The 24,924-nt window shown below is 40.5% G+C and overlaps 1 protein-coding gene across 1 annotated transcript in view; it reads left to right on the forward strand.

The window, feature by feature from the left end:
• Positions 1-425: 425 nt before the first annotated feature.
• Positions 426-24,924, forward strand: part of LOC116767227 (protein tiptop) — a 134,181-nt gene continuing 109,682 nt past the window's right edge. Inside the window, 1 exon segment of the mRNA XM_032657466.2 lies at positions 426-552. The gene's annotated coding sequence lies outside the window, so the exon portion shown is untranslated.

Here is a 24,924-nt window from a genome sequence, read left to right on the forward strand (position 1 = left end):
GATAAATAAATAAAACGGAAAGTAAAAACGTTGAGTAGAATGTTGTTGTGAGTGATGTAGGCACAATAATAACAACAACCGGCGACGAGCGGCGCGCGGCGGAGAGGGCACGGGGGAGAGACGGAGAGGTGGGCGGGGGGCGGGCCGGGGGCGGGGGCGGCCGGCACCGGCGGGGCGGGGCCAGCGAGCGGGACGGAGCGCGCGGCACGCGGCCGGCGGGGGGGAGCGGACGGGCAAGGTCACGGGACCGACGGGACGGACGGGACGGGACGACTAGTAACGATTAGAATATAAAAATATTTTACTAAAAATTAAAGTTTTAAGCTCGTCCGTATCGTGTCGGCCTCGTGTCGCCGCGTCGTGTCGCGAGTCGTGCCGCGCGTCGTGGCGGGCGAGAGCGTCTCGTCGAGTCAGTGCGCGCCGTCCCCTGTCGGAGGCCGCGCGTGTCCGTGGCGCGGAGTGTGTGTAGTCAGTGCGGCGCGTGTTGTGCTCAGTGCCGCTCCTGCTGGAGTCCAGCTGCTCGTGCCGAGGCTCGCGCGGTGTCAGTCCCAGGTGAGGGCCGAGCGCGGGGGAGTCGTCATGCTCTCCGTGCCTATCACTCCTGTCAGCTATCCCTCCGGCCGCTCTGTCCGTCCGTGTGTCGCGTCGTCTGTGCTCGAACTTAGTAAATCCCCGCGTGTGTAGTGACTTAGTTCCTGTCAGTGAACCGAAGGCGGCGGACACTACACACTACAAACAAACAAACAAACAAAGCCTACATACCCGTATCTATATCGTAGGTAACTTTAGGTAAATCAGTTATTTCTAATATGAACAGTGAGCCGTCAGCTGATGCTCGTATTTCTAACTCAGTGTCGTTTGTTAAACTCTCTATAAACTAACTTTTTTTATTTTTATTTCTTATTCTTTATTATTATGAACTTCGTCTCTCTGTTGTTTTTTTTTAACCGCCATTTCTATTGCTAATGTGTGTGTGTGTTTGTGTGTGTGTGTGTGTGTGTGTGTGTGAGGGGCGGGGGGAGGGGTGGCGGGGCGTCTCCGCGGGGTCCGAGGGGGTAGGGGGAGGGTCTCTGACCACGTTGTAGCCGAAACTTATAATCTTCATTATCAATAAGTATTGTTTATGCAGGCAGCTAGCTAATACTTCTCTAACTAACCATTTTTGTTTTGTACTAATGATATAATTCATCGCTCCCCTCTCTCCTTCTCTTTCTCTTCTTTTTCCTGTTGAATGCTCGATTAACTTCATCGAAATGGTTTCAGTTATAAAATATTTAAATTAATATCTGTGTAATAACTGATGAATATCAATATATATGCTTGAGGTGTTCACGTGATGCCTGATAAGCCGTGCTCGGACACACACACACACACACACAATAACTATTTATTATAACATTAAAAAAAATATTTGAAGCGTTCCTCTTAATAATACTTCTAGTCAGACCATTAGGCTGTGCATATTGTATATATTTATATATATATATATATATATATATATATATATAAATATATAATTAATGCACATGCCGGGTTCCTATCTCCTTCACTTGTATGTCGGTCGGTACCTGTCGTGGTGTATTTATTAATTTATAGCAAATCAAATTAGCACTCGTATATATATTCATCAGACGAGACGCTATAAGTTTGACATACAAAGAGAGAAATAATTTCATTTTATTTATATATATATATATTTATAATTCGAATAAATATATAATCAGCACAGTCCCCTGTGGCCGGCGACCTGCGGACACTCCGCCTAGCCACCTCATTATTTCTTGAGATCAAGTCCTCTAACTGTGACAGACAAACACACAACACACATCATTGGAATTGTATTTTTAAAATTGTCTGGATATTTTTCTCAATAAGCTGGTGATAAATTTAAAATATTATTAATTTTATTGATTATTAAACAGTTAGTAAGTAAAGGTTTCTCTATGAATTAGAAACCAATATAATAAGAATGAATGTGAGTATTTCGTCGATCAAACCTACAGTTAGGAGTTTCGCGATCACGGTCGTGATTCCCACTGGACATGACTTCATACAGTCGGTGAGTCAGTACAGAGCGGGGTTACTGAGGTGCTGTATAAGCTTACTCCGCGTTCACACTACACACAGAGCGTTACGTTATACAACAGTTTTTACATGAGATGTGCGTTAGACGATATATACATACACACACACATATATATATATATATATATACATATTATTTCCTAAATGAAAATAAACACACTCGTGTTGTTTTGTATGTTATGCCCAGTGACATACAGACATAATGTGTAACAGGCGAGAGCGGCCCGGTCAATGACCTATCGTTAAATTCACATGCCAATTCTCCTACAGCGCCAGTGTCCTCCGCAGCTCCCATCCGCTGCATCCTCCCTGATCTCATCCTTATTCTCGCTTGTTTGTGTTCGCGTTGCCCAACGCTTCACCTGCAGGCGTCCATCGCTCGCCGAGCTCACGACGCCGTTTGATCCCCCAGCTCCTCCGCGCCGAGCCACTGTTTATCCCACGTTGTGTTGATGCCGGCCGGGTGTTGTATTGACCGAGTCCGTCCTCGGCTCCGTCTGTTAGTAACGAGGTCACACACTGATGGGAACATTTATTGAGCTGGTAACGAGCCGACCGACACACATCACACCCGGCACATATTGATCGACACAGTTTTTAAACCATCGACTGTTATGCTCCTCAAGTGGAGTCTGTGTTCTTAGAATTAAATCTCATCCAGCCTCAGAGGAGGCTGTGATTGGTCAGCTATTTGGAGTGTGGGTATGACAGTTGGCTCAAGTCTGACCCCGGAGTGGTTCATTACTAACTGGGGTGAGGGGACCCGGCTGATCATACGACACTCTGCAGGCTTCTGGAGAATTCAACATGGAGCACAATTGTATCAGCTGCTGCTAGTAGGACCTCCACATACAGAAGTCAACACAGCACTGTCCGTGTGTCGTGTGCACTGACTTCGTATAGATCACCTGACGTGACGTCAGCCGTCCGTCAATCATGTCATCAGTCAATCAGTCAATCATTCATGTAGTCAAGGCAGTCAGTGACAGCGTGTTTTGTTCACATAGCAGTTGCATGGTATTCAAGGAGAAGGTCGTACAGACACGGAGTCGGTGTGTCTTGTGTCCAGCGCGACTCGGAGTTAGGTGTAGATATTAATATTATAAATGATTTTTATTAATGAAATGTATTTGCACTGAAAAGGTTTAAGACAAGTCCTGACTGACTAATCAACAATACTCAGTATATCAATTCTCTTTCTTTTTCCTTGGTAATGTGGTAATTCCTGTACGAACACGCTCTGAGTCCGACAGTCGACCTGATGAATCTCCCCGCGACCTCTCAGGTTCCTCTGAATGTTTCCACTCGGTCCATGTTGTTCTGTGTGTGACGTCATCAGGCTAATCTTTGGCAGATAATAGAGATGCCGCGCGCGTCTTCACACGGGATGTAGCCACTGAGCCGCTCCGACGCTTAAGATTCGATAAAAAAAGCGGCTGTTGGTGTAGAGCCACTAAATATGGGGAGATCTTCACCGGGGTTCATGTTACACTGGTTGTTTACCACGTGTTGACAGCTTCTTAGTCTCTTTTTATTGCTACATCTCATCAACACCGGCTCTCTGTATTGTATTATATTCGTCCTGTTCCCCTCACTCCCCTCACTCCCCATCACTCCTCGTCACTCCACGGTCACTCATATATTTAATATCATCATTGAATGACATGTTTTATTTTAACCTCCTCTGGTCAGTCTTTCTCCCACGTTCTGTTCGTCCAGTCTAAGCGTGATATCTTTAGTTGTCATCAAATCCTGATGTGACGTAAACTAAACAGACTCCTTGATACAGTTCTATCGTGTCCTCACTCGTCAGCAGTCTGAGAGGTGTCAGTTCAATGTGGACCTTACTCCTCTGTGATAGGTCATACTACAGTGCGTGTTGTTTATTATTGTGCAATATAAAATATGCAGTGTAATTATATCGGACCTGCGGCCGTCCGTCCGTCTGTCCGTCAATCAAAGGTGACGCGGCGGTGATGCAGATCGATGGCTGCAAGGACGCCGTGGCACGACCGTAACGCGTATAGTAATAAGGTCGACTTTACAACGTCGCATTCCTTTATTACTAGAACTAAAACACTCATAAATAATATAATAAAACGTCCAGAATTGATACTGCAAAATGTTTAAGATGTAGTGTGTAATGTGAATGAACGGACAGACACTCCTTCCTTACATACCGATAGATAAACCTTATAACTATTGTCCCCAGTTTATAACGAGAATGTCACCATTGTAATAAATCTATCCTACGGTCACGAACTGAATTATATATTCAAATATCTTAAACAGACAGCGCCGAGGTATCGGTTGACGCGTAACGTGACGTGCGCAGTTAACGTTACACTCCACCGACAACACCTTCACCTTCGACGGTTAGAGCGGCCCGAGCTCACGACACCACACACGGACAGCGCTACATACATACATGCATACATACATACACATATACATGAGGTTTACAATACTAGCTGTATGACAGCGGACGTGTTGCTTAAATACTTAAACAAAAAGTATGTAAAATAAGATGCTTTAATCTTAAGACTCGCAGCATCGCCGCCTGCATATAGAAATACATTGTCGATCTGTCTTTAAGACTGTGAGGTTATGCGCGTCTTCTATACACTATATATATATCGTTGTATAAGCCTGTTCTAATCTATCTGATGTCAATGGTATAATATTTAAAGTACGTACCAGGCAAAAGGCTAGTGACCTTGACCTCGAATCATATAACCGATGCCCACGGACTTAGATACGAAGTTTAAAGAATATAGATTAAATTCCGTTAAAAAGTCTTTGAAATACAGTCGAACATTCATACGAACAAACAAGCAGATCTTAACATAAATACATTATAGCGTGCTTCCGTCCTCAGACTAGTGAACATTGGGATTTATATATTATAAAAATTTAATTGTGTTAGAGGTGTTAATATTGTCAGCGTTGTAACACACGTCTGAGACGTTGTCCAACTGACGAACTGTCTGTATGTATCTGAGCTAAACTTGTTTACAAAATTTATCTGGTTTCGTTGGCCCCGCTATTACATACAAATATAATACAATATCGCTTCTGGAAGACTCGTGTTAACTTAGAATGATTACTGTTTTTTAGTTTTCTAGGAACTCTTTCATCGTTGACTTTTCCCTATCAAATGAGTTCTGGACGTTCTGAAACTCGGTGAATCTAAATGAGGCTGATATAAAACTTCCAGGTGTCAGAGCTGGTCATCGTTATTAGTAACATATAACCCATACAGTGAGTGACTGCTCGATAAACAGCAATGTAATTAGTTGAGCTGCAGCGGAGATGTATTCAGTGAGCGCGATCAACATTGTGTTGTGTTGTTTACAACACTGCTGGTGCAGAGAGCGTCAGTCAGCCGCCAGCCGGGCCGCTCCCGCTCCCGCTCCCGACCGGTGACTCCTGAACGTTTTATAATATAACGTGTCGCGTTATAGTTCATTATGAACGTCAAAGCGGTCCACTTCCCGCCCGCCCTCCGCACCACCTAATCGACCGGCTATTCGGTGATCGGTGACCGACACTAAAATTAACTATTTTCGATGAAACCACAGTTTCAGGCTCAGGACAGACACGCGGCCCTTACCACGGAACACGACACTCGAACGAAACGTGGCGAGGAGACGGGAGAACCTTCAGTCAGTATGTACACTCTAAACAGAAAAATGTGTGTCATCGGTTCGGAACATTATTTTACGGTGACATAATAATCTATAATTATTCCATAGGTACCTTCTAACGATCTCGAATATTTGTAGAGTGAGAACAATTAGTTTCAAAAACCGTGTGACATTTAATATATTGAAGCTATGACGAGGCGGGTGACAGCATCAGCTAGTAGCGGTGTGTTCGGTCTCGTCGGTGTTCACAAAACAATATCAGCCGTCAATCAGCTCTGGCCGCCCACCCTGACTCCTCCGAACACGTTGTACGCCGGCCGTCCACCAGCCGCGCAATTTGCTCTCCAACACACAAACCGCCCGCCGCCCGTTAATTTTCTAAATAATTAAATTCCTAATAATTTCAATAGTCGCTCCGACCAATAGTTGTATGCCACCAGCCACATGGAGTGATGTTATTTAGCTTGAACGTACCCTGACATATTTTCCTCTGTGGCACTATCTTACGTTTGCACAGCTGAGGGTCGACCTCTGACCCGACGATTGTTTCCTGATCAAAATAGTTCAAGCGTCGTTTATAACGAGATGGGTTCAAATATCTCAGTAACAGACGGTTCTGGCCGGCGAGAGTCCGTGCACCGAGACCCTGAGCGAGGCCGCTTCTTCCAATATTGTACGGCCGCGGATCAGGTTATAAGCGCTACACATTATTGATACACATATAATATTGATTTACATAATTTATAGTCGATACATATCACATACACATTAGGCGGCGTCGTTATATTTTATAGATCATCAGCTGTCACGGACCGAGTTAAAACTCACTCTCCGATAGCTATAATATTGTTATGATTTGAAAGATCGCTCGTAATTCATAATTAATGTTCGATTAACGGGCGTCAGTTACGTGTTATAATATTAAAAATATTTGTTTATTGTAAGGAGATGTGTGCTGTGTATAAGTTGTCTGTGTGTTCAGACGAACTACACAAAGTAAGACTCGTAAATCCGCGCCGCGCCGCGCCGGTGGGAAGCGATGCACTGGACTCGTTGATTGACTTTGTTATCGTATGTAATGTTGACAGACAGTTTGAGACCTTTTAATATTTCACAATAAAAACTTTAATCCGTTAAGCTGGCGCCGATTGCAGGGAAAAAACAATCAAACACATATCTATGGAGGATATTATTTTTGATATGTTAAAGATTTTTGTGCTTCGCAGTTCCGCATTGTTTGCAGCGTGCGTTGTTTAACATTGAATATATAAATTAACTAATGTAGAGCCCCGTGCAGGTTTTTTAAAGTTACATTAAACTCATGAAATTTGTTTAAAATTTTTTTGAATAAATATTAACTTTATTATTTACTTTTTTCTATTAAAATTGTTTTAGATTAATTAGGTTTCGTCCACACGGAACCCTGTTTTAAGTATCCTAACTGAACAGTAGCCGGTGGCGGTGGTATGTATGTATGTGTATGTAACGAGTTCCGCGAACCATGCGCGGGCGCATCACAGATATAACCGGCTAGTACTTACTCTCAGTTCTCACCATCGTATTGTAAACTATTCACATTAATCACGAGCGAGCGATGCATTTATCGCCATCTGGTGGATGACGTTTGACAAAATGGCGGCACACTTCCGCGTCCGAGGGGCGCTTTTATTGACGATACGTCTCAGATATACGGCCGGCAGATATATTGTTATTTACAACACACACCGACTCCTACATTAGTCTTTCATTATAGCATCGAAAGCGTCAATACAACAAACCTTTAACCTGTAACCTGTAACCTGCAACTTGCCTCCAGGCTGTGAGTGTCTCGGTCGTCAGGCGGGTCGTTGACTCTTCGTCATAATCAGTTCAGTCGTCCCCGTGGAGCTGATCGTCGATGAGGGACATTGGATATGTTTAACGGTCCCTGTGATCCGGTCTCTCGGCTGGTATGCCTCTTAAACACTCCAACCCTGAATAACATGCAAAGTTATGCAGGGAACGGCTCTGGAGAAACCTTCGCGATGTTTATGACTTATAATTTACAATTTAATGTCCGACATCGGCGAGTGCTGCCGGCCGGTACCCTGCCTACTCCCAATCTGCCAGCGACATCTCTCATGAACCCGTCTGTTTACGATCCCGGGGCTTCATTAGTTTTTATAGTCCTCGTCATGAGCGTGCTCGTAATCCAATCATCACAGGGCCCAGCATCAGCTTCATCGACAATTTAGAACTTTTTATACGTTCCGATCCGATGGCAGTTTTAAGATGACGATTCCAGTTTGATCGCCGTCCCGATCGAATCACGTCGGTCGTCTCTGATGTTATTACTTTCGAGTTATTTAAACGTTCATTCGTAATGAGATGTCGTCACGTGAACTTGTCGTTGGCGTTTCGTCGACTGTAAAGTGGATCAAATTATAGACCACACGTAGCTATGTAAATAGAAATGTAATTTAATAAAAGAAACGGTATGATTTGTATCTCGTTTATTATCTGTGCGGTGATTTTAAATATTCTTCTGTTTCTTTTATTGAGAATATTTGATGAGATGATGATTAAAAATAACCGTATCCGGAGAGTGTGGTCCGAGATTACAGCGAGAGTTGTTTGACTTGACACGTAACGAGAATTCCATTAATCTCCTAAAACTTATAGTAATGACGACTAAAACAAATGTTGTTTTTACATAGAGTTAACGGTTGTTAATGATCTTGGAGACAGAATAATGCTTTATAATTCTGTTTCTTAATAATATACAAAAATTAATAAGATTCTCTATTTTTTTTGTTTCAAATACATACCTACTAGAGAATATAATATTTTTACCTTTACAGTTATATCTTTGGTGATATTAAATAAAGCTCTCAACAGCATTGTTCAGTCGTTCTTATATTGCAAACTGTTCATAATTTAGTCAGTTATAAAGTTTTATAATGTTCAGGGGAACTTTATTGACACAAAAATGTATAACAATACATTGAAAATAGTACCTACTATGGTCTCATTACAACTGTAAGGAGCCGATGATCATAGGAGAAAGTTTAGAGATACTACATTAAATACATTTAAATGTATTCGGTAGTAGGCGTAGGCTCACATCTCCCACAGCTTTGTCCTTCTATGACTATTATAATTATTTTTCATATTTTATCGTGTAAGGACCGTCCGCGACGTAGCCGTGACGTAGCCGCAACACACAACTCAATAAATATAATTCAATTAGACAACAACATAAAATAATATAAGAGGGTTTTCATTTATGGCTAATTTATCGTACACCTGTGTGAATAACAATAAGTGCACAGCTGTCGGCGCAAACTTTGGGGTGGCCGTGTGACTCAGCACATTCCTGGAGTCTGTAGTTTTGAGTCAGTCGCTTACCGACAGATAGCAATACTTTAATTAATAAAATTCTTTTACATCTCAAAAATGTCACGGAACATTAGTTTTCCGAGACGTTTTAAAAACTGCTCGTTGTTTTCGCAATGAGTTCGACTTTTCTTTGTTACTGTGAGTAATGTGTGGGAAACACGGTGTATACGTACACCGGAGGGAGGGCGAGGCTCGTGGGGGGATGTTGAATGTGAGAGAACCCGTGGGTGTGTATACTATAGCAAGTCAGCTCCCCGTCACCTCCGTCAAAGGTGCTAAGTGCGATCGAATCCTGGCAGAATCCATTTTCCTCTCAATAGCAAACAACATCATTTGTTATCTCATTCAACGTTATTTTTTTGTCGGTGATGAAAGCCTGTTAATAAAATCTCTCTTCATCCCTTTTTGTCGATCACCGTCACTTAGCCGCGCCGTTTGATGCGATACAATGACGACGATTTCATGACAACTCAGGACTCCACGTTTAACTTCACGGATAACTATTCATAGCGCGTTCATTTTAGCGCCACTTCGCTGTATATAATGTAATCATATTAATTATATTTAGTATTTATCGGTACATATTAATGTGTCTACTCGGAGTGTCCAAGTTCTGCTGCAGCATGTACACCGTGTCGTTCAACAGGGCGTCTATTCGCAAGTCACGTATATCTTTGTAGGAGCTCCGTCCTATAATGTCAGTGATAGCGCGCCCTCCTCTAGGTTTAGCAGGTTTCAGTCCTCGCAGTAACAATGTAAGCGGAAAAATACGCACTCCGCTGGTATTAATCATAACCATTAAAACTTTTATCGGAAGTGACGTCACCGCGAGATATTCTGGTCCGGAGAACTCGTACAGTTATTACGTTATTATTGTTTAGGTAAAAGTATCTATCTTTACATTTGAATCGGTTCCTCTTTGTATCTCGCTGATAGATCAGTGGCCGTTGTCCAAATACCATCGAATTTGACATGTTTATGTTCGATTCAACTCAAAATATTATAAAACATACTTTTTGTGTGTGAATTCGACGGACTATATTTATCGTACTCAGTCCATAGTAAAATACCTCGTGCTATTTCTGCAAAGCGGTTCGCGGTTACAAAAATAATTAACTATTAAACTTTTATTATTTGTACGTGATGTAAGATGTCGTGTCATATTTTATATTCTTCGTTATTCGATAAGTTTTTTTTTTATTATTTTCCAATACATATTGACCAATTATAATTATATGTGTGAAGACATTAATGAAGGGTGTTTTGGATGGATATAATGATATTGTTGTGATTGTTCAATATATAATTATGTGAGATGAAGATTGAGAAGAGTGCAGTCTGTAGTGTTGAGTGTGCAGCCTGCAACCTTCATTGTGGCGTGTGGGCTGTAAATGTGCAATTTGTTGTATTTGCAGAAGTTAATATTTTATGTGGAATGTGCAATATAGTATGTTGAAAATGAAATGTGCAGTGCGTATGCAGTGTGTAATATGTATTATGCAGTTTGCATTGTGGAGTGTGTCGTATATAGTATGGAACCTGAAATTTGGATGGTGCAGTACGGTGCGTGGAATGGGTAGAGTGGAAACTGGACTGTGGACTGTTCAGTGTGGTGACTGGAGTAGTAGTCAAAATTCTGGATGTGAATTGTGCAATATGTTGTATGAAGATTGCAGTATGGAGTATGTAGTGTGGAACCTGGAATGTAGACGGCGCAGTGTAGAGTGCCCTGACAATACATAAATCGCAGGCTCATGATGTCGATCATTCTAATTCCTACGAGTCGTCTCAGCTGTGCCGTCTCATGCCAAACATCACTGGTGTGTTCTTATTGAGGCTATTGTGATATTAATATGAATGAGTCGAATATTGATATTTAAGATGAAATATATACTAAAACTAAGACTTGACTTGATGTGAAAATATTTGATTTCGGATTTTAGAAAACTAGCCGGGGTTTCAACAAAAAAAATATCTTTGGATACAAAATCAATAATAATATGTACTATATATTTAAAGTTAACAGATCCGTGAATGCTAAAAGTTACTTTATCGTTAGTGTAACGAAACTATTGATATGATAAACAAATTGCTTCCCATAGAGGTTCGTTGCTTGTTAGAGTCGGAGCACGTGGGTGTGGAGCGACTGCGGCCTGCGCCGGGCCGTAGCGGAACACAACAGTCGCAATGACAAGCGCCGACAAAGACCCCGACAACCATACAGCCGATCACTTCTAATTGTGTGATTTGATACGAAAACTCTTTGTTAACCGCAAACGAAATCTTTATCGTAATCGATAGATACAACAAATTCATCTTTTGTGTGCCGATAGAAGACTTCACGACTTCACGAGAATCTAATTAAATAGAACGGACGCAACCAACGGTTCTTTACTCCGCCAGCGCTTTACGCTTCATCTTATTGACTTTTGCTTAGAGACGATTCTCTTTGAAGATTGTCTGATGACTTACTATTATCATCCCATGATCAACCGTCCCCTCGTCCTCTCTCCCTTCTCCATACATACATAAGTAATGTTAGATTAAAATGAAAATTCCCACACAGGGATACATATCATTTTATTTATAAAACTTTTGATCGCTCGTTGGATATACAAAAAGCTTTATAAGAATGCTCTTTTTTCAATGAGAACATTGTTTGCAATTTAACAACGATTATTACTACATGTACATGGCACATGCGCACGCGCAGCGGGCGACGAAGGACTTCATCAGGCGTGCCGAGTTTAATATCCGATCGAATTATATCAATATAGCTCTTATTGAGAGAGCGATATGAACCATTTCGATCGAGGTATTAGTTCGGCTCTATTTCGCGAGCTGTACTAAATTTGCATAAATGCATAATTCTTATACGTGTAGCAATAAAGGCCGTAATCATATAAATAACTTGGTATGAGGGTCGTATTTACATTCGGTTACATGATTTATGGAAGCGGTCGATTTCATTATTTACGAATAAAATAACAGAAAGTTTACGACTTATTTGGAACCATGGCATTGATTGTTTCGTGATATTGAGACATCAATCAATGATATATGTTTATATATAGATGTATCGCTCCACGAGTTTTAATGATACATTCATATATATTTATTGCTAATAAACTACTCCTCTTTTTATAGTCGTAGTAATTAAATCCCTACCGGCGACCGAACAGTATGTTCATTGTTAAATTGGATGTCTGTCCGCGGTCAACAATCTTCGTCGCGACAAAAATGCGTGGAAGCAATACCTATGATATTGTTTGAGTGACGCGGGATCAGTCGGCAGTTACATTATTCATTTCGATTTATTTCAAGCATATTTTAGACTTTTTCGCTGTACCGTTTTTTATATATTTATTTGTGTCATGTATTTGAAATACTCAGCGTTCGTCGAAGTCGATCATCTTTTATATTAAACGCTACATATCGTTCCAGATCTGCTGTCCAGGTAGAGCAGTTACAATGTGAGTATGTCCAGAGTGCGTGTGTGTGTGTGTGTGTGTGTGTGTGTGTGTGTAGTAGTAGTAGTATTTTTCACGGTGACCACGTCTTCCGTCGTCTTTTTGTCAACAGTTTCCTCACTAAAACGACAGCGACGTGTCCGACTTGTGCCGCTCCCCACTTTCTAGGAATGCTAGACACAAATAGAACTAATGTCACTAATGATCGTAAATGCTTCAGCTTAACGTTTAGACAATTTCGATTTGGGATAATGTGACAGAATGTAAATTATTCCCTGTTAGAAGTGAGCACTGACACGAGCATAACACGAGAATAACTAAATGTTAAACGTTTACCTACTGTTAACAATAATGTTATATGACAAACATACTGAGACTCGTGACTGAGGGCATTTGTTCCTGCGATTTAATACAGATGTGTAGATGGGACCATCAACAGGACACAGAGTCGGTAATAAATAATAATCGAATGTCCGTCTCATCTCCGATCAGCTAGGATCGTGAAACACTCCTCAGTCCTCCGCGACGCGGTCCGACCCGGACACTGCTTTACGACTTACCGAGAAACGACTGACGGACAAACTGTCACATAAATCAATTTAATCTGCGCGCAAAGACAATTGGCATCACCCGTATCCATGGCGTACTGGAGCTGAGTTATTTGCAAAGTAATTGCTATAAAAATAGAATCCATTTTCGTTCGACTGCAACCTGTCCAGAACGACAGATTTATAAGCGCGTGCGCATGAATCAAACGAGACGTCGTATTGCAAGTCTCGGGTTTGAATTAATGTCTAATATGGCATGGCGGGTAATTATTAGACTTGTATTATTATTGTGCTGTTGTTGACGTGAATCAGAAACACGAACAACACTGACGGACCTCGCCTCTCAACATCACTGTCCAAATATACCCACGTAAATGAAATTTACACACGATACGTCTAGTTGTAGTATAACTGAAATTTATCTCTGTGAAACTAATATTTATATCGGTTACATCTTTTAAAGTAGGTTAATCAATAACCCTGACAGTTTTATTTTTATATAAACAACCAAAGTAGAACCGAAATATCAGTTTGTGACGTCGATTACGAACGAATCCGATACTCGCCGATTATGAATATTGCATGTTTTAAATTAAGATGGACGGAAAAAGACAGCTCTATATTAGAAAAATAGATTCGGGAGTGAACGATAGAAGTTATGAATTATGAAATTATCCTACGTGATATGAGTGTTAGGGACGGTCCGGCTCAGAAATCCAATAATTAAAAACTTAATCTGGAATCAAGTCGAAACCGGGTCAGTTGAAAACATCCGTCCAATGAGATATATCCGCTTTCTTATCAATTCACACAAAGGATCCTAATCGATTGATACGCAGCCATTGTCCGTTCTTTTTGTCCGCTAAATCTCCAAAATTCATTACCGGCCCCACGGTTTTGATTGCCTGAACTTATATTTGAATACAACATTGATTGTGCTTCACTTCACCGCCGGCTGAAGTTTGTCGATATTGTTCGCTCGTGGACTAGAGGCAGTTCGGAAAAATAAATTAGAAAAATTTACAAGTGTTTATGTATTCACGACAAACTGAGCCGGGAGTCAAAATGATCTTCCTGACGGATGATTGTGCAACAGTGTTAAGACGCAAACGATCACAAGCCTCGATGTGTACCCTCAAGTGCCAGTGGTCAGCATAGCAAGTGGAACGTCAAACTCGTGATAATCAAAGGGAGTACAGACAACAATAAGTAAAGTCAACGTCAGTTCTGTCCGAGGTGAGCCGTGCTGCGGTGTGGTGAGCTGTGGTGCTGATGGAGTGATAATGATCTGATCGAGTCATTGTTGTCGTGTCATCTCCGCGGTGATGGAGTCAACGGCTCGGTGATCGGGTACGCTGATAGAGACGTTCCACTATACACACTCACAGCGATCCGTTCTCTTCTTATTAATACCTCTTATTGTTCGAGACTATACACATCGTATATTTCAATGCGCGCTTGTTTTTTTCTGTTACTAAATGAAGAGGAAATTTCAGAGCTGTGTCGTTAAAGCCAATGTTTTAATATGTCAGTAATTATGAATCATAAAATGCACCCCACCGCTCGCTCCCGTTCTATATAATTAAACTTAACCCTAAACCATAGCTCTCGTACGATGAAATATTTTAATTACTATAATATGTACATCAGTCCTGTAGTTGTTGTTATAGCTCTATAGGTATCAAAAGAACTTCTTAGGGGCATTGACCGATATTGCAAACCGAACAATGATAGTACAGGTGCTTTACCTGACTGCATTATTTAGCAATTTTAAATATGTTTGAAATTATCGAGATATAACTGTATGGAACATATAAACGAATTCAGGTTATTTTTATATATTATTATAATAATACAAACTGCTTGTAAACATTGTCAATATGTAGCTCTTACTTTGTTCCATATAAGCCTGAGGTTGCTACTTATCTTTATATGTATCTGATTTCGTGATGGAAGTCCTAGACGGCGCTTCAAGATCGAGTCTTTATTATAAAGCACTATAATTTATACTTTAATCATAACCCATATGTCATTTCGTAAGTCGTTTATATTAAATCACCAAGAAATATCACTTTTATGAGTTTGTTTGTTTGTTCCGAAATTATATATTAATTGCAAAATGTTTTATAAAATTTATGGAGTGCTCGCCTCGTCTGAAGCGGCTGTTATATTTTAATATATGTATAATTATCATTTAAAAGTCAGCGAATCGATGGAATAATTGTTAACTATTTAATAAGGTTTATTTGTATTTCTTTGAGTGCTATCGTCACCGGGGGTCGCCTTGCAGTGAGCACGCGATGTTATACTAGAGGAAATTTGTTCGCAGGAATCTTATATATAACATGCTTGGCTTTACTGTTTCTTTTAAAGTATAATTACTCCGTGGCGTGTGTGGATAACTGATAATTTTTATCGGACGTTGCTTTTTTGTTATTCTTTAATTAGTAATCGATAGTTATGTTGAAAGGCGAGCGGACTCGCCGTGTTTTCGATTGATTATAATTATTAATTATTAACGTGGAAGCCTCACCTGGCTTCCGCAACCTTGGGGCACCGAAACGGAGGCCATCGGAGCGAAGAGTGCGAGAACAAAGTCGAGGAGAATGTTATAACAGTCGGTGCTCGTGACGCGTCACAAGCGTGATCAATGAAACCGGTGTCCTGGCGAGCACTTCATTAAGCAGCAATCGGTATCGGAGAGCAATTATTATTAAGGTGCAGGACCTCACACGAGCTTAATTAAATGTCGATATAAAAAGACGAATGTCGATACAGACTAACGAACGTATGCAAATTGTGCGCCCACGCATCGGCCACCGAGCACACAGCACGGAGCACAGAGCACAGAACACAGGACGCCGCGGCTGATGTCCGACTCCTGAATTTCAATCCGTCGATTTATTTTCCCTGATAACTGATAAGGATAGATATATTGGAGCTCTCTTTCTTGCTCCTTTTTGAAGATAAACTCCTCGGAGTGTTTTAATGAGATAGTCTGGTTGGCGTTATATACCGTCGAGTAAAGCGAAGAGCTTGCATTAAGATATACTTAATAAATTTGTCGCCCAAGATAACGTTTGCGAAAATAAAATATGTTACAACGAAATTTTATAATATGGCTAAGCATTTAAATACAGTAAACGTTAGTAATATAAAAATATGTTAATAAAAATAGATAAATTTTAACAATCCGTGAGCTGGGAATAGTTAAAATGTAAACATTTCCACGGGTCGAGGGTCGGAGTTAATAATTTAGATGATGAGGCAAGCAGCCCACTCTATCAGTTCGGGTATCGGCAGGTACGTCCGTTCTGTCGATAAGCACAGATTTGAAATGCAATTTCTTATTTTTAGATAGCACGAGCGCTCCGAGCCGATGTCGCCCTAAGGTTCCAAGCGGTAGAGACGAGAATCGGTCGTGAGCCGATGTAACGATTTGTCGCTTAAGTAATGTACTGTCCGATACATTCGTCTGCTTACACGATTCGTATATAGTGATTGAGGAGCCGCGCTGACTTATCGGTGAGGGTTAAACTGTGTAGCCTGTAAGTGATGTGTGTTGTTTGCGTCTTCTTCACGGTTCCGTGAGCTGCAAATAAACTTCAAGAAGCTGCTCGTATTTACTACAAACCGATGTTCAATCGTACATAACTAAAGACGAGTCGAGTGACGTCAAGTCCCCGAACACAAGTTCATTTCGCCGGCGTCGCATTCATTACGCGGTGTCGTTTTTTCGATTTATTCGTGAATGTGTATAACGCGCCCCGTCAAGATTGTTTCTAGTCTTCAGATAAAGACCTCAGTCACACCGCACACGACGTTCGCGCCACTCTCACCTCAAAGCCGGCTGCACGGCGAACGTCATCGCGAACTCGATACTAACGCGACGGTGTGGAGTGCGGTCGGAGCGCGCCCGGATATGAAGATACCGCTCGGAAAAACAACCACTTGCTCCGTCGCCGCTCTCACTCAGATGAGTTATATTTTGTTCTTGCACTCGTTTTTTTGTTTTACATATTGTTCGGATCGTGCATTTTTTTTCGCCACGTTTTGTGTTCCATTGGATCTTTGTATCGATCGGTGCACATCTGGCGCGGGAGAAGTCATTCCATCTGACTTTATATTAATTTGCTTGATACGTTTGACTGTTGCAGGATTTTGTACATGGAAGGAAACCCTCATTGAATAGGAAATATTCACGTCTACTTTGTTGACTGTGTGCCGCGAGCCGTTCTTGTGTGTAAACTTATTTATCTAACAATTTATAATATATAATTTCTTAAAATATGTATATATAAGTATCTCACCTGAAAATCTGTATCTAATGCCGTTGACAGAATTATTAAAATAAGTCAGGTTCTTTCTGATGACGACGTCCAGGTATAAACCTGTCTCGAGAGCTCGCTGCCCTTCGACTAATTTGCGATTTAATTATGTCATATTTATAATTATACCGCTCCTGACAGACAAAGCATATGACAAGGAGAAGTGGGCGAATAAAATTTGATACAAACGTATACTATAAATAATAATTGATTCTAAGTATAGACACCAGCACAGAAAGTCTTGTCAGTGTGTAACGAAATAGCTATATCACGTACACTAAATACTTATCGATACTGTTGTTGTAGTAAACTGGCACAGTAATATGTCTGTCGGTCCGTCAGTCGTAAGTGATGCTATCAGTTCCATAAGGCTCACTCCTGACATCACATTCGACACGTATAATGCAGTAACGGCCTTAAGCGTTCAATTTTAGCGATGTTCATTTCATCGAGTTGGAAGTGTATGCAGCACCTACAGCCCGGCGTACTCGGTGCCGCCGGTTACGTATTGATATGAATGGAAGCATGTCAATAAACCAATAAAATTTTATATCGTAATGTAATAGCGTTTAATTAAAATATTTAACTTTAAAAATTTATATCCCGTGAAGTGTAATGTAGGTTGGGGATTGTGGGATTGCTTTAACGGTCTTATTATACGACTGGTTCATATTAAATGTACTGTTAATGTACAGACGAAATTTCCTTAATATACATATATATGTTTAATATATTGGCTTATAGTTTCGTTTATAATATTTTATTTGCCTCTTTTAGTATTGAGTTGTTTCAAATTATCTACAAAGTTAACCGGTTCAGATAAATAGCTACAGAAATATTTGATTTCGTACAAAATGATAAAGGAGAATCTATTACTCCTACGATTTGAATAGACACAGTAGGGTAGAAGTGGCCGGTGATGTTGTGAGGAGTGCCGAGACGTGTAGTGTAGTGCCCGCGAGTGTCAGTAACAGTGTATGCAACCGGCCGCGACACTCAGCTCACTAATAAAACGTAAGATAATCTCACCTATAAAGATTTTAGTGTCTCATCGGAGCGATGAGAACGCACTGCAGAGAGCCTGTCACACTCCGAACATTAGCGCCAAAGTTATGATTGAACCTCGTTTTTCGCATTACCATATATTACTCGATAAAATCACTCGATGTTTATTGCTCGGGTTTTTAATTCTTTTATTTTTATTCGATATCAGCTTTCTCGTCTCGATTAGATCGCCGGTCACTGATGTCTCACAGTGCGAGGTCTTCAGCTTCAGACGTATCATATTGAAGTCTATCTGTCAATTGAAGTACTGAAGACGTTGAGCGGGGTCAACGACACGACAATTGTGATTCATGCCTGTCACGCAGTTATATCAATATGGGACCATGATTCATGTCAGTAATAAACGTGTGTACGTCAGTTAGTATCGATGGGATTTTTGACTCCAATTGTCTAGTGGCGTCGGAGGTACAGAAGTATCATTACGTGTTATGATATTTATAACGTCTGGAAGGAGTGGAAGGTGGCGCGGTGCGTACAGTACTTCCAGGCGGCGAGGGCTCGCAGCCTGATGCCCGAGGCTACAGGAAGAATTACCATTGAATTGAACACAATGTTCCTTAGTATTTAATAAGTATACACAATCACAAGAGACGCGGCCCTGTATCAAGCATCCATAAATCTAAGCTAGCCGCCGCCCCTCGTCGTCTCCGCTAACCATCTATCCTTATCATTATAAGTGCAGATTGCAGATCTCCATCATAAATAACTCATAATACGTTCGCCAAACGACTGTCCGTCGCTCTGCGTCACGTGTCACGGTAATTGGGCTTGATAACATGTCAGATATACATGCACAGATCACAACAGCACAGAGGCTTCAGGTTCACTTGACACAGGTTCACGGTACGGAACTGTCTTGTGATGATAGTAAGTCAGTTACTGTTGCGAGGGAATAGGAATTACTAGATAGAGGTTTTTTTGAAAGATTTTAAAAAACTTTGTTTATTAATAATAACTTTATTTCATTAAAGGGCCTAGAAATTCAGCCATTTTGTTATGATACATTTCTTATATAAAATATGTTTATAAGATGGCGAGTTCTATTTAACGGGGAAACTTAATATGGAAGTGCTTATATTATCGTCTAAGCGCTGTTTGTCTCTGTGGAGACGGAACAGTATTAAACCTGTAACCGAACACCGTAAGATCTGTCGCATTCATTACGCTCACTAACACTTGCGCCGGAGTCGACTGACGGCCGCGATTGATTCCCGACGCTCCTCCAGACTGATGTGGGTTCTAACTAGCGAATAATAAGGTGCATTATTAATTGAAACCCGCTAAAGTAGAATCTCGTCTTATTAAGCGAGAAACGAGGCATCAGCATCCATCATAATTTTGCCTCATTTTGTAATGCGCTCGCGAGATGCTATATTTTCATATGCGAATGCAATTTCCCCGTGCGTTCTTCCCCCGCCGTATGTCCTGGTATTAGAGTTGTTTTTCGCTCAGCGTGTGTCGTCGTATGTTTGTTTTATAAGTGCGTAGGAACCAGCCGGTCGGCCGGGCCAGTTGCACCTCGAGAGCTGTTGATCTCTCCTCACATTTCTTCTCTAATCCGTCCCTCGCATATCGTTTATACATATTACATTTTATTTTATTATAAAATATTTTCATTCGTTCCGTCTATTTTTAATCGAACGTTGATGTTTATGTATTGATGTGTCATCAATGTATTATTAAACTGTACAAATCTTCCGTTGAGAGATGTATCAGTTCACAGAGTAATAAAGTATCGTGTCGGTACTGGCTTCACGAGCTGCTGCCGAGTGACGAGTGACTGGATAGTGAGATGTTCTTCTGAGGAGACCACGTCACTCAACGTCACTCATTCGTCAGTTTATTTCCTTATCGGCTTCTCCGTATTGTTTTAATCTGATCTAATATTTTTCACGTCTCAAATAAAACACTTTCAATATTTTCTATTCTTCCTATCACATCAACCAAAACTCAATATTTATATATTTTTCAAACGGTTCCGTGGTGACATATTTTTAATGAAGGAGTCATATGACGGAACATATTAATCAAGCCCGTCACGGATATTTTAATTAAAGCCTTATTATTAAAAATTCAACGTCGAATTAACTGCAATTTTGGCATGAAAGCTTACGCGGATGTGTTTATACGTTGCGACATATCGGATTCGTCTCCTTTCCAGTAAGCAAGTGTTGTGTATAAACGAGAGATTAATTTTATAACTGTTTTCGGTGCGATCAACTCGTGCTGCGACTGTAATTATTCGATATGTTTCACAAACATGTTACATCGTTTCCTCGCTACATCATTTCTTGTTATACAGCTGGTGGTTTCAAATCCTGACACCTGTGTCAATCAACCATATTTGCTTTATTTCACTTCACTGTTATATTGTTTCTTTGATACGTAGTTATTTAAACAATTCAATAAGGTCAATATTATAACTATTTTCTTTTGTCATATTTCAATACTAATGTCCCACACGGAGATCCTCACTCGTTCTCCTGACTCGAGTCGTGTCGTAATCCGAGCGTCCGTCATAAATATGAAGATATCAATAACCGTCAATATTCAGGTAATGAGGGGAGAGGGGACGGTAATTAAATGTCGTCTGTCAAAGCAGTCGCCTCGTCAAATTATGAGAATCATATTAGGTAAATACGTTGATCGGCACACAAACAAAATGGCGGCGATGACGTCACCATACCAACCCCGGGATCACTTGATCACTACTTATTAAGGTTCATGCTCTCCGTTTATTAAAATCGGACACATTAAATTTTTGCTAACATTTTTTTTTAGTTGAAAATTATGGATTTTGTAGTGTCGAACCAAACATTAATTGCTACGTTATAAAATTCGTTAGTTATAAAATTATTGTAACAGTCGTCATTACTCTCGATTCCGATTGTAAAAAGAAATCGTGATTGACTCTGTGATCATAAGCAACGTTTTTGTTTATTGGAAAAAAATATATAAAAATACAAAGTATTTTTTTTATTTCTTTTGTAATCCCACTAAGTAATAACTTTAAAACCGGCTCAGAGGGAATCATCACGTTTAGTAAGTGAACAGTTAAGAACAGACAGCAGCTCGCAGTGAAGGGGCAACTGTAAACAATGTTATAGAGAGCTTTTGTAAATATTCGCAAGATTGCACAATACTGAGCTCTATAAAAACAATGCCGTCCCAAAAGTCCCGATTTCCCGAAAGTGACAAAGACGAACAAAGAGCTATAATCAATGGACCACAGCTTTACAACTCGCATTGTTGCTTATGAAAAACTCCTCTTGTGATGCTCTGCTCTACGCTCGCCTACAATACACTTCACTTTACGATGCACTGTACGGTATATACGTGTGTACGTGCGTATTTACGTTATCATTTACACTGGACCGCTCGACTACTCACCGGTATTAAGACGCTCTTTAAATTGCAATACGTTTGATAGGATTAGACGTAAGTGCATACAGTGGAGAACCTTAATCTGCCTTTTACTGCCTATTCATGCATCTGTGTTTATGTTGTTTTTTGTATAGTAATTAGAATTTATATTTCATGATCCGCCGTCCGTTTTATTGATACGGTAAATTACAACATTTCTATGTAATATATATGGACACGTGTTATACGTATGTACAACATACTAGTTCTCCGGGGTGTCGTCGGTCGAACGCTATCTGGCGGTCTTGCATCTGTCCGTGCATAAATCTGTCTCATATGAAAAGAATTAAAACGTTCGCCATTGTAGACGCTTGAATAAATCTTCAAGATATCTTTGTGAAGGAAGCGACGCCCGCGGCTCCCTACAACACACCCCGTGTCGCGGCGACCTCACCTCTATGCCGGTAACGTTAAAGCTCAGCGTCGGTCACGGCTGCTAGCTCGACCGTACGCAGTCGAAGCTATATTTTACAAGTTTTTGACAGTCGATATGGCGCCCCTGAACACCACCTGCGCTGATGAACCTCAATCGTGATCGGAGACTGTCTAATAAATACTAAGGAATTGACGAATACACCTCGACATCTTCACCACGGAGTGGTACGGGTGTTTATCCCATGATCCAACGGTGTATTTAAAGTTACCCTTGTAGTGTATTTCATCATCAGAACAGGCGCTGATAACCAATTACATCACCTACTACGTCACAATGCAACGTTTGTATCGTAGAAATATTTGAAAATGAAAATCAACACTGCGACGGTAACAAAAATATTCGATAACCGTCAGTTAAATTTAAATGACTGCCAGTGAGGGGACAAATAAATTGAAAATATACTGGGTTTTATTTGTCATCGGTTCATTGTAGCTGCAGAGACGGATAGAACACATAACATAACATAGCTCTGAGGGTAATGATGATGGAATCCGTTGTGTATTAGGTTATTATTACAAGAACACAACACTCCGAGCCCGGGACTATACATCATGTATTTATAATTAAAGAGTGCATCAATCATAGTTTAATGATTTCACGGTATTGAACGCCGGGTACACACCTCACCCGAGACCTGGGAGGACAATCAATATCCTAGTTCTTGAAGCAATAATCAATGTGTCGTAATCGATTTTATTTCATATCAATCTGTAACTATGGATCATTTGCTATTTATTGATAAGACTAACCGAACCTTCTTAATACAGGTTCCGTCACGACACACGAACATATTTCGTGTTTCAATAAACTTTTAAATATAAAGTATACAGTTGGTTATAATAATATGGTGAAGCGGTTGTTCAGGTATGAACGGAGAGCTCAACCCCGCGAGTGGTCCACAGTGGCCTGTATTAACCAGATCGCAATTGTTGTACATTCTAAACCCGGGGTAGACGAGATACCGATCAATTATTAGTGGAGACTGTGGCGGGGAAACATCGCCGGGCCTGTATCTAGGAGACAATCTGAGATATAGCGCTCCGTTTAACACAACCCGAGAGGTGATATTTCGCGTAACAAATCTTCAAAGCGAGTGAGGTGCTTTATATACTATGTGTGCCGATTGATTACATCGGTTACTGATACCCTATAGGAATCGCTGGTTGTGTGTGTGACTCGTCTACACTGTATTATAACCATTCGCTTACTAACATTTCATCATGTAACTATCGAATGCGTCGCCGGTCCGAGCGGAGTCGCGGCGCTCACTTTGTTTTAGTTAAAATTTCCATTCAAGTGTAACGACCACTTAAACAGTCGTAAAAACACCAATAAAAATATACAACCAATCAATGACAACACAAATCTCGGATTTAATCAATGCGAGAAACAAGAATACGATCACGGAGTAGTCGATAAATTGTTAAAGTTGTATGTAGGGAAAAAAATGTGTACGTCGAGCCAATAATATTATAGTGGAGGGTTTATGGTGACGCCCTTGGAGGAAACACAGCGGACTTGCTACTTTTATAGACTGGGAAGGACGAGCGAACGGAGCACGTAACTCGATGCAGTTGATGACATTGAAATATAAAACTATCGTAATTAATGTTGTGAGAGATTCGTCCCTCAACAGACTGGCACTAGACGGATTAAAGAGTTTTTGTTGTAAGGCATGTGTCTTCAGATCACAGAAGGCAGGCGTCTCGTGTGAAGGGCCATTAAAACACTGATTTACAATTCTTTATTAAAAGGGGGCAGCCGAATCAATAATCGTTAAGGTCTCGCGTGAATTAATTACGTGATTAAAATATGGCAACATTTATGTTGTGGAGAGGTTTGTGCGATTAGAAGCCGGTCAATACTATATCAGGATTTTTATAGACCGTGTGCAGGATAACGACTACTCGGAAACATTAATGAGGTATTTGGATAAAACTATGGTTCGATGTACTCAATATATATAATTTTACCACTGCTGAAAATATTAAGCTGAGCAAATAGTAACGAATTAATTTAACGCTATGCATATCAAAAGGAATTAAAAACGTACACGTAGATAGTCACACTTATCTGTATATATAATATTTAATGGTATTTATCATTCCGATGCGTTGTCAAATAATGGAATATTAATAAAAGAGTAGAATGCTCTATGAGTCGATGGCCGTCCGCGGTCACGTAAGCTCTCCGTTTCGTATTCCGTATTTCCTTTCTGTCATTGAGTCAACGCTAAGAACTTATATAAATAAAGTAATGCGAGTTCTTATTTACCTGGACCGGTGCTCGGCTATTTGTTTTAAACCTAACACGACCTAGCACTGGCCGCTAACGAAACGCCGCTTCTTTTGACTTTTATAATTGAATATTTGAATTTGGAATACGTTCTCGGCGCTATGTTCAAACTAAAGTATTCATGTAACCCGCCAGTTAGCTAATCCTCGGGCGTTTCTCATTTTCTTATATCGAGTTAATCTTTCAAATCTTTTTAATTCTGAATCTGATAATTTATTGTATCATATGTTCAACATGTTATGGTATGTA

The sequence above is a fragment of the Danaus plexippus genome (genome assembly GCF_018135715.1).
Source record: "Danaus plexippus chromosome 9 unlocalized genomic scaffold, MEX_DaPlex mxdp_24, whole genome shotgun sequence".
Taxonomy (NCBI): domain Eukaryota; kingdom Metazoa; phylum Arthropoda; class Insecta; order Lepidoptera; family Nymphalidae; genus Danaus; species Danaus plexippus.